Source organism: Sapajus apella, unplaced genomic scaffold (assembly GCF_009761245.1).
Source record: "Sapajus apella isolate SASKATOON/1434 unplaced genomic scaffold, GSC_monkey_1.0 scaffold39, whole genome shotgun sequence".
Lineage (NCBI taxonomy): Eukaryota > Metazoa > Chordata > Mammalia > Primates > Cebidae > Sapajus > Sapajus apella.
The window spans coordinates 12,355,306-12,366,073 of record NW_022436979.1 but is presented as its reverse complement, the minus strand read 5'-3'; the positions used below and the strand labels follow the sequence as shown (position 1 = coordinate 12,366,073).

At 33.2% G+C, this 10,768-nt stretch overlaps 1 non-coding gene across 1 annotated transcript; it reads left to right on the top strand.

Moving 5' to 3' along the window:
• The first annotated feature begins 9,740 nt into the window (after nt 1–9,740).
• LOC116565329 lies at nt 9,741–9,813 on the top strand. The gene has a single exon (XR_004275388.1). It is a non-coding gene; the product is annotated as a small nucleolar RNA SNORD65 (small nucleolar RNA).
• Nucleotides 9,814–10,768: the final 955 nt, after the last annotated feature.

Below are 10,768 nucleotides of genomic sequence, written 5' to 3'. Positions count from 1 at the left end.
AAGTCTTTAGTTTAATTAGATCCATTTGTCTGTCTTGGATTTGTTGCCATTGCTTTCGGTGTTTTAGTCATGAAGTCCTTGCCCATGCCTATGTCCTGAATGATATTTCCTAGGTTTTCGTGGTGTTAGGTCTTATATTAAATTCTTAAACTGTCTGGAGTTAATTTTTGTATAAGGTGTAAGGAAGAGATCCAGTTTCAACTCTCTTCATATGGCTAGCCAATTTTCCCAACACCATTTATTAAATAGGGAATCCTTTCTCCATTGCTTGTTTTTGTCAGGTTCGTCAAAGATCAGATGGTCGTAGATGTGTGGCTTGATTTTTGAGGAGATCTGTTCTGTTCCATTGGTCTATATCTCTGTTTTGGTACCAGTATCATGCTGCTCTGATTACTGTAGCCTTGTAGTATAATTTGAAGTCAGGTAGCATGATGTCTCCAGCTTTTTTTTTTTTTTCCGCTTAGGATTGTCTTGACTATGTAAGTTCTTTTTTGGTTCCATATGAAGTTTAAGGTGGCTTTTTTCCAATTCTGTGAAGAAAGTCAATGGTAGCTTGATGGAGATAGCATTCAGGAGCAGGTTGTTCAGTCTCCATGTAGTTGTGTGGTTTTGAGTGAGTTTCTTAATCCTGAGTTCCAATTTGATTGCACTGTGGTCTGAGAGATTGTTGGTTATGATTTCTGTTCTTTTGCATTTGCTGAGGAGTGATTTACTTTCAATTATGTGGTCAATTTTAGAATGAGTGCAATGTGGTACTGAGAAGAATGTATATTCTGTGGATTTGGAGTGGAGAGTTCTGTAAGTGTCTATTAGGTCCACTTGGTCCAGATCTGAGTTCAAGTCCTGGATATCCTTGTTAATTTTCTGTCTCGTTGATCTGTCTAATATTGACAGTGAGGTGTTAAAGTCTCCCACTATTATTGTGTGGGAGTATAAGTCTTTTTGTAGGTCATTAATAAGTTGCTTTATGTATCTGGGTGTTCCTGTATTGAGTGCATATGTATTTAGAATAGTTAGCTCTTCTTGTTGCTTTGATCTCTTTACCATTATGTAATGCCCTTCTTTGTCTCTTTTTTGTTGTAATCCTAGTCTCTGATAAAGCAGAATTTAAACTAAAAGTTTTGTTTGTTTAAAGTCTGCTTTATCAGAGGCTATTATTACAACAGTTGCTTTTTTTTTTTTTTTTCTTCATGTGATTGGTAAATCTTTTTCCATCCCTGTATTTTGAGCCTATGTATGTGGACCTAATGGACATCTACAGAACTCTTCATCCCAAATCCACAGAATATACATTTTTCTCAGCACCACATCACACTTATTCTAAAATTGACATAATTGGAAGTAAAACACTCCTCAGCAAATGTGAAACAGTCTCTCAGACCACAGTGCAATCAAATGAGAGCTCACAATTAAGAAAATCACTGAAAATTGCACAACTACATGGAAACTGAACAACCTGCTCCTGAATGAGTACTGGATAAATAATGAAATGAAGACAGAAATAAATACATTCTTTGAAACCAATGGGAACGAAGACACAATGTACCACAATATCTGGGACATTTAAATCAGTGTGTAGAAGGAAATTTATAGCACTTAATGCCCACAAGAGAAACGAGGAAAGATCTAAAATCAACACCCTGATGTGATGATGAAAAGAACTAGACAAACTAGATCTGTGTTAATTTTTTTAAAAAATATTTTATTTGTAAATTTGTTACTTATCTTCTAATGTTCTTCTTAAAGCAAGATAATTTTAAGAGTTTGCCTTTCACTCCATTACTATAAAATGAGGCAGTGAATGATAAGACACATGATAGAATGAACTTTTTCAGAATTGGGATCCAATCCCATATCTTTTATCACCAAGGCTTCATTCTACCATCTTTAAAGAGATGTAATATCAATATGTCAATACAGAAATACTATATCAATATATTGATAATAATCATATTAATACTTTGTATCAGCAAATACTTTTGTATTTGACCCCACAGAATGTTAAATAAGGTTGACTGGTAGACCACATTTGCTTTCTGTTGTCACACATTTGGAAGACAGACAAGGATTTAAACAGGTTACCAAGTGAATGTTCAAAAAAAAATTCTTGAGTTTTGAGAAACGTGGCTTATGAATCAGCAGTTTGCTATTTTCTGTTATTTTCTCATTGCTTTCTAAACCTAATGGCTCATAAGGCAGGAACAGCTGTAAGAAATTATTCAGACATGCTGAAATGTGGAAGGGGAGAACCACATGCCCTTCATTATTTGGAGGGACGTCATGTATTTCCTACTTCTAATGCATCCTAGCTCCCTTTAACTTAACACGGCTGCCTCTTGCCTTGAAGAAAAGCATCCATCCCTGTTCTGAGAAAAACTTCAATATTAATACTATATTTTTCTCTCCAACTAAATGCTAGGTGAGCATGATTTCTCCATTATTTCTTTCTGAGGCATGATGGCAAAGGCTCAATATTTTCTCTATCAATTTCCTTAGAGGTCTGTTTGACAAAGTTGGATGAGGAATTTACCACCTCCCTCAGGCTTACAGGTTGTACAATTATCAGAGACTTCCACTGAATAGCGTTCAACAAATCCTTTTAAGGAGAAAAAAAAAGTTAAAAATAAGCAATAAGCCAGGCAGGGTGGCTCATTCCTGTATTAGCAGTTTGTGATGCAGAAGTGAGAGGATTGTTTGAGCCCAAGAGTTTGAGACCAGCCTGTACAGCATAGTGATATCCCATCATTACAAAAAAATCAAATAATTAGCTGGACATGGTGGTGCAAGCCTGTGGTTTCAGCTACATGGGCTGAGACAGGAGAATCACTTGAGCTGAGGAGGTAGCGGCAGCAGTGAGCCATGTTTATGCCACTGCATTCTAGCCTGGATGACAGAGGGAGAAACTTCATAACAAAAGTAAAACAAAAGTAAGCAATATTAAGTGTTAGCAAAAAATGTGGCTTCATCAAAGTCATAATTTGTTTCAGCAAGTTGCATTTTGTTATGTGTGAACATTGAACTGATGTGCGTCTCTAAATACCACAATGGCTTGGAATACCTAACGGTGTTTACATATAGGACTGAATAAAATACAATTTTTAGATCCATCTACAACTAGATCTGACTCACTCATGCCTGTAGGTATTTATCATGTTTTTCTTAAATAATGTTTAAAGAAATTTGTTAAATTTGTTTTTTAATTTTATAAACATCCTTATTTGTAGGGATAGTCATTATTTTGCAAAAAATTTATTTTTAAACATTATAAAACATTTTTATTTAAACAGCTTCAATTTAATACTAAAGTTATTTAATTATTATTTAATCAATCTATTGAGAATAAACATTTTTCTGATATATGTATTTGTATTAATTCAAAATTGTCCCAGGATACATGAGAGTTTTACATTAATTTCAATCATCATTACATTTGTTCTTTCTTTTACCTCCTCTTTTTCTATTTTCTCTAATTTTAATTGAACATATTATACTAGTTAAATTTACTTTCTATCATTATTATTTCTGTGTGTGATTTATACTTAACACAAAAGTTTTAAGTGGTTGCCCTAGGGTTTACAACATATATGTTTAAATAATCCAAATACAATATCAAATAAAAATTTATCACGGTGCATGTAGTGTGCATACCTCATAGCAGAATTTACTAGTACATCTGTCTTATTTATTGTGAATTTACTGCCACTTATTTATTTATTTTGAGATGGAGTCTGCTCTGTTGTTCAGGCTGGAGTACAGTGGCACAACCTTGGCTCACTGCAAACTCTACCTCCTGGGTTCAAATAACTTTCCTGCCTTAGCCTCCCAGGTAGCTGGGATTATAGGTGCCTGCCACCATGCCCAGCTAAATTTTTTATTATTAGTAGAGATGAGGTTTCACCATGTTGGCCAGGCTGGTCACAAACTCCTGACCTCAAGTGGTCCAACCATCTCGGCCGCCCAAAGTAATGGGATTACAGGCTTGAGGATTTTACTGCCATTTATCTAACATCTCTGAGCAATGATGAATCAATTATTGTTGCTATTATTGCTGTCAATACTTATCTTTTAGATCAATTAAGATAAGAAAAACTTTAAAAATTACACATCAATCCAAGTGTCCCCTATATATTACTTTTTTAACCTAAAGAATTTCTATTAATATTTTTTACAGGGTGGATCTTCCAGTAATGAATTCCTTCAGTTGTTGTTCAGCTGAAAAAGCCTTTAGCGCTCCTTCACTTTTGAAGGATAATTTTGCTAGGTATGTTATTCTATGTTGGCAGTTTTTTTCTCCCAACATTTAAAAATGTTACTCCATTCTTTATTTGGTTGCATGATTTCTAATGAGAGGTCCACTGTCATTCTTATCCTCGCTTCTCTATAGCTAAGATGTACTCAAATTTCTTTAAGATTTTCCCCCATTTTCAAAAAATTTTTGCAGCTTGATGATTTTATGCTTAGATACATGTGAGTGTCTGTGTATGTGTATGTGCATGTATGGATTTTATATTCATCTTGCTAGCATTTTCTCAGCATCCCGGATGTGTGGTTTGATGTCTCATTAATTTTGGAGAGTTCTCAATCATTATTGATTTAAATATGTCTTCTGCTTTATTCTTATTCTCTTCTTTTCCTGGTATTTAATTATAAATATAACTTTGATATTATTCCACAGTTCTTGGATGTCCTGATCTGTGTCTTCATTCATTTGTTCCATTTGAGTTTCAGGTTATATTAACCTACATTCAAACTCACTAATTCTTTCCTCAGTTTTCTTGAAAGTCTTCATGAGCTTCGTCTTAGTTTTTGGTGCTGTTGAAACAAAATACTTGAGACTAGGTAATGTATCAGGAATAGAAATTTGTTTTCTCACAATTCTAGAAACTGAAAGTTAAGACTAAGGCACTAGTAGTTTCGACGTCTAGTAAGAGCTAAGTCTGCACTTCAAAGATATCACCTTGTTGCTGTGTCCTCCAGAGAGGATGAACACTGTTTCTTCACATGACAGAAGGGTGAAAAGGAAAAAAACACCCAGAAAGATATCTTCAGCTCTTTTTGGTTACAAGTCTCATTCATGAGGATGGAACCCACATATAGAAATAACCCACTAATGTACTACCTCTTAAATACTGTTGCGTTGGTAATTAAATTTTAAAACGGATTTTAAAGGGGACAGAAATAATCAAGCCATAACAGACTCATTAATAGCATTCTTAATTTCCATTTCAGTACTTTTGATTTCAGGATTTTCTTTTGATGTTTGTTTTCCCCCTTATAGCTGTTATCTCTCTGCGCAATTAATGTAAGAAAAATAAATATTCCATTACAAATTATAATACAGAAAAAATGTTTTCCATTAGATCTCTTAATATATTGAGCACATCATTTTAAATATCTTTTCTATAAATACAAAATGTATATTTTATATTTTGGTGTTAATACTTGCTTGCCTATTCAAAATGCTATTCTTTCCTTTTTTTTTTTTTTTTTTTTTTTTTTTTTTTTTTTTTTTTTTTTTTTTTTTTTTTTTTTTTTTTTTGGCCTGTGGTATGCCTTGTAATTTTCTGTTGTCAGCTGGACATGTTGTATCAGGTAATATGAATTGTGGTAAATAGGCCCCTAGTGTAAGGACTTGCATAAGTTAATCTGGCTAAGTGTGGACTGTATTTTATGTTTATTGTAGCTGTAGTTAGGAAAGAATTTAAATTTTGCGAGTGTGCCTGTTTTTGTCTCCAGTCTTGCCTTTGGGGTTTCCCTTTATACTGCTCCTTAGCAGGAGTCTTTGTCTAACAGCTATTTCTTCTGTAATCCAGTGTAATTAAACTGGCTTTTGTTAGTGTTGGTGGAGTTTAGCAAGGGATATGTTCTGTAATCCTCTAATTAAATCTCAGTCTCTAACTGGAGCTGTGTTTTGGGAACACGGCCTTTACAAGTGTTTCTTGTCCTCTATTTGGGTATACATTTTTTAAATCAATTAATTAATTATTGTTGTTATTGTTACCTCTACTCCCTTCTCTGGCCAAATTCCCTGTCAGTTTCTTTAGCACTCTCTTCCCTATTGACCATGCTTTGTACTTTGGTTTTGATTTTTTTTTTTTTTTCCTTTCTTAGGCGAGGCAGAAAGGCTAAAGGTGTTGAAGTGAGAAGCACGTATCTTCCCACTGGGAATAAATATTTAGTATTGTTCTTTCGTTATGTCTTTCCTCCTGGACAGTAGACGTGTTAAAGAAATATCTTAAGGGCTTCATAATGACTAATTTTTCCCCATTCCTTGTCAGCATTGCTAGGAGATCTTTCTCAGATCCTTACCAAGAGAACCTGGGGAGGTTTCTGGGGGGAAAGTACATGAAGTATAGCCTCCACAGCCATTATTGCAACTAATTATAAAGTGATGCCTTTTTGCATTTTTATATTGTATTATTTTGGCTCACAATTAATTGTATTCTCAGTTTTGACCAACTATGTTTCTCATGACTATATTTTAATCTTCTGTGTAGTTAATTAGAATGCAATCCCATGTATAGTTTGTCCTAAACCTATTTCTGCTTATTGGGTAACATTTGCTCTTTCAGAGAAAGACACATTGAATCGAAAGTATTACTATAAATTCATGGAGTTTCAGGTTCTGGCAATGCTTCTGTGAGCTCACACCTTAAAGTTTGTAGTTTTCTTTTCTTATTGGTATTACTGACCTGTTGGTATTTGATCGTATAAATAAATATAAAGCATTTTGTAGAAAATGAAAACACACACTTAAAAAGCATTTTAAAAACTATACAAAAAGTCTATACAACTTTTGTTATGTTATTATTTATTATTGTTCATTACCTATTTACATATTTCCAAATTTTTTCCCAGATCATTCCTCTGGAGAATTTTTTAAAAATGAAATATTAAATATACACTCAAATAAAACATAACCTTTTTTGTTTTTGTTTTTTGGGTAAAAGACAATAAGTAAAAGATCTAGAAGCCAAATAAAGGCAGAGAGATATGACCAGCATCAAAATTAAACAAGGAATATTACTACGGATTCCAAAACTACTACAAGAATAAAAGTGGGACACCACAAGCCATGTTATGTAACACATTTCAAAACTCAGATGAAATGTAATCATTCTTAAAATAAAGGAGACTACTGAAGCTCACACAAGAAAAGATAGATAACACAAATAGTCTTGAATTTAAAGTTAAAAGCATTACCAAAATATAACGTTACCAAATATAAAATTTACAAAATATAAAGTTTCAGGCCCAGATAATTTTACAGGACAATACTTAAGATGCATTTCAGAAGAAAAAATAACCATTACATGTAATCTCTTCCATAAATGGAAGAGGACTTTGCAAATCTTGTATGAAGTCAACATTACGTTGATAAAAATACCAGACAAAGAAATGATTAGAAAAATAAAACATACATCAACATACTTTATGAAGCTGGAGACAAAATTCCTAATATTATATAAGCAAACTGATTGCAAAAATTAGATAAAGATAAAATGAGTTTTTATTATTCTCTCCTCTACAATTTTTTGGAAGATCTTGAGAAGAAATAGTGTTAGTTCTTCTCTAATTGTTTGTTAAAATTCAATATGAATGTTTTGGGCTGTACTTTGATGAGAGGCTTTTTATTACTGATTCAATGTTTTTACACATTACTGCTCTGTTCAGATCTTCTATGTCTTCACGATTCAGTTTTGGTTGGTTGTACGTTCCCAGGAATATATCTATTTCTTCCAAGTTATCCAACCTTCAGTGTATAATTGTTCACATTAGACTCTTGGAATCTTTTGTACTTCTGTGATTTCAGTTATAATATCTTTGCTTTCATTTATGATTTTATTTATTTGTGTCTTCTCTTTTAATTCTTAGTCTATCATTATCCTAATATCAAAGCTAGACAAAGACACTACAAAAAAAGAAACTATAGGCCAATATCCCTAATAAAAATAGATGCAACAATCCTCAAAAAATACTAGTAAATCAAATTAAGCAGCACATTAAAAGGATCATTCATCATGATTAAGTGTCATTTTTTCTTGAGATGCAAGGATAATTCAACAGATACAAATTAATAAAAGTAATATGCCACAACAGATTGAAAGATAAAAATTATATCCGTCATCTTAATAGATATGAGAAAAGCATTTGACACAATTCAACATTCTTTCATGCTAAAAACTCTCAATAACATAGTGATAGAAGGATAGTATCTTATCACAAAAACAGTTATATATGACAAGCCCACAGATAACATCATATTCAATGGTGAAAAGTCAAAAACCTTTTCTGTAAGATCATGGATAAGACAAGGATGTCCACTCTCACCACTTCTATTTAACATAGTGCTGGGAGTCCTAGACAAAGCAATTAGGCAAGGGAAAGATATACAAGCATCCAAATAGGAAAGGAAAAAGTTAAATTGACCTTGTTTGCAGATGGCATGATCTTATAAATAGAAAACTCTAACGATTTCAACAAAAAACTGTTAAATATAATAAAGAAATTTATTAAAGTTGCAGAATACAAAGTCAACATACAAACGTCAGTACTATTTCTATACACTACAAATGAACTATCTTGAAAATTTTTTTTTTAATTCCGTTTACAATACTTGTAAGACAAAAGCCCATTCAGAAGTAAATTTAACCAAGGAGGTGAAAGATATGTACACTGAAAACTATGAAATACTGATAAAATAAATTGAAGAAGATACAAATAAATAGAATGATGGCCCCTTTTCATGCATTCGAAGAATTACTATTGTTAAAATGTCTATACTATTAAATAAATCAACACATCCAATGTAATTCCTGTTAAATCTGCAATAATATATTTTCACAGAAATGAAAAAAGTTTTTTTGAAATTTTTAGTTTTATTTATTTATTTAGATTTCAAATAGCCAAAGCAATCTTGAGCAAAAAACAAAAACAAAAACAAACAAACAAACAAAAAAAACAAAGCTGGAAGCATCACAATACCTGAATTCAAAATGTACCACAAATCTATAGTGACCAAGACAGCATGGTACTAGCATAGAAAGAGACACACAGACAAGTGGAACAGAACAGAGGCCCCAGAAATAGGTTCATGTATTTACTGCCCATTGATTTTTTGACAATGATGTCAAGAACATACAAGTGGAAAAGAACAATCTCTTTCACAAATGCTGTTGGGAAAACTGCATATCTACATGCAGAAGAATAGAAATATACACCTATCTCACACCATATACAAAAATTATCTCAAAATGGTTTAAATACTTAAAATATAACCTAGAACTGTAAAGCTCAGAGGAGAAAATACAAACAGAAAATTTTATAAAACTGGTTTGGGCAATAAATTTTTGGACATTACTCCAAAAACACAAGTAAAAAAGCAAAATACACAAATGGTATTATAGCAAAATGAGGTCTCCCGCACAGCATAAAAAACAACCAATGTAATTAAGAAACAACCTATGGGATAGGGGAAACTATTCACAAACCATTGAACTGATAAGGGGTTAATATTCAAAATATGCAAGTAACTCAACTCACTAGCAAGAAAAAAAATAACCTGATTTAAAATGTGCCTATCAAAATAGGCACAACTATCAAAAGAAGATATGTCAGTGGCCAAGAGGTATTTGAAAAAATGCTCAACGTCACTGATCACCGGGGAAATGCAAATTACAACCACAATGAATTATAATCTCACACCTGTTAATATGGCTATTTAAAAAGGACTGAAGATTAACTAATGAAATCACTCCAAATAGCCATAGTCACTAGCAAATTGGTTAGTGCCAAACATATGGTATTCTGAAGGAAAAACACACCAAAGATATTAAGTATTAGCAATTATCTGGAGAAAAGGAAACCCTTTCTCATTGTTGGTGAAAATGTGCAAGGATGAAAATTAGTACAGCTATTTCATAGAACAGCACAGAGGATTATTTAAAAAATAAAAATAGAACCATCATTATGAATCAGCAATTCTACATCTGGGAATATAGTCAAAGGAACTGAAATCAGAATGTCAAAGAGATATCGGCACTTCTTTGTTCATTGTAGCGTTATTTAAAATAGCCAAGAAATGGAATTAACCTAAGTGTCTATTAATGTATGAGTGAATCGAAGAATCTAAGTATGGATAAATACAATGTGGTGTATAGACACATCGAATACTATTTAGCATTATAAAGAAGGAAATTCTGTCATTGCTGGCATAATAGATGAACATAGATGACATTATATTAAGTGAAATAAGCCAGGAACAGAAAGACAAATACAGCATGATTTCACTTATTTGTGAAATATTAAAAGGTGGAACTCAGAAGCAAAGTGTAGAATGGTAGTTTCTGGGGTCTAGGGTCAGGGGAGTTTGGGCAGATTTTTGTCAAAGGCTACAAAATTTCGGTTAGATAGGAGCAAAAAAAATTTTTTTTTTTTTTTTTGAGATGGAGTTTTGCTCTTGTTGCCCAGGCTGGAGTGCAATGGCGCGATCTTGGCTCACCACAACCTCTACCTCCTGGGTTCAGGCAATTCTCCTGCCTCAGCCTCCTGAGTAGCTGGGATTACAGGCACGCGCCACCATGCCCAGCTGATTTTTTTGTATTTTTAGTAGAGACGAGGTTTCACTATGTTGACCAGGATGGTCTCGATCTCTTGACCTCATGATCCACCTGCCTCGGCCTCCCAAAGTGCTGGGATTACAGGCGTGAGCCACCGCGCCCGGCCCAGGAACAAGCATTTTAAGAGATCTATTGTAAAGGATGGTGGA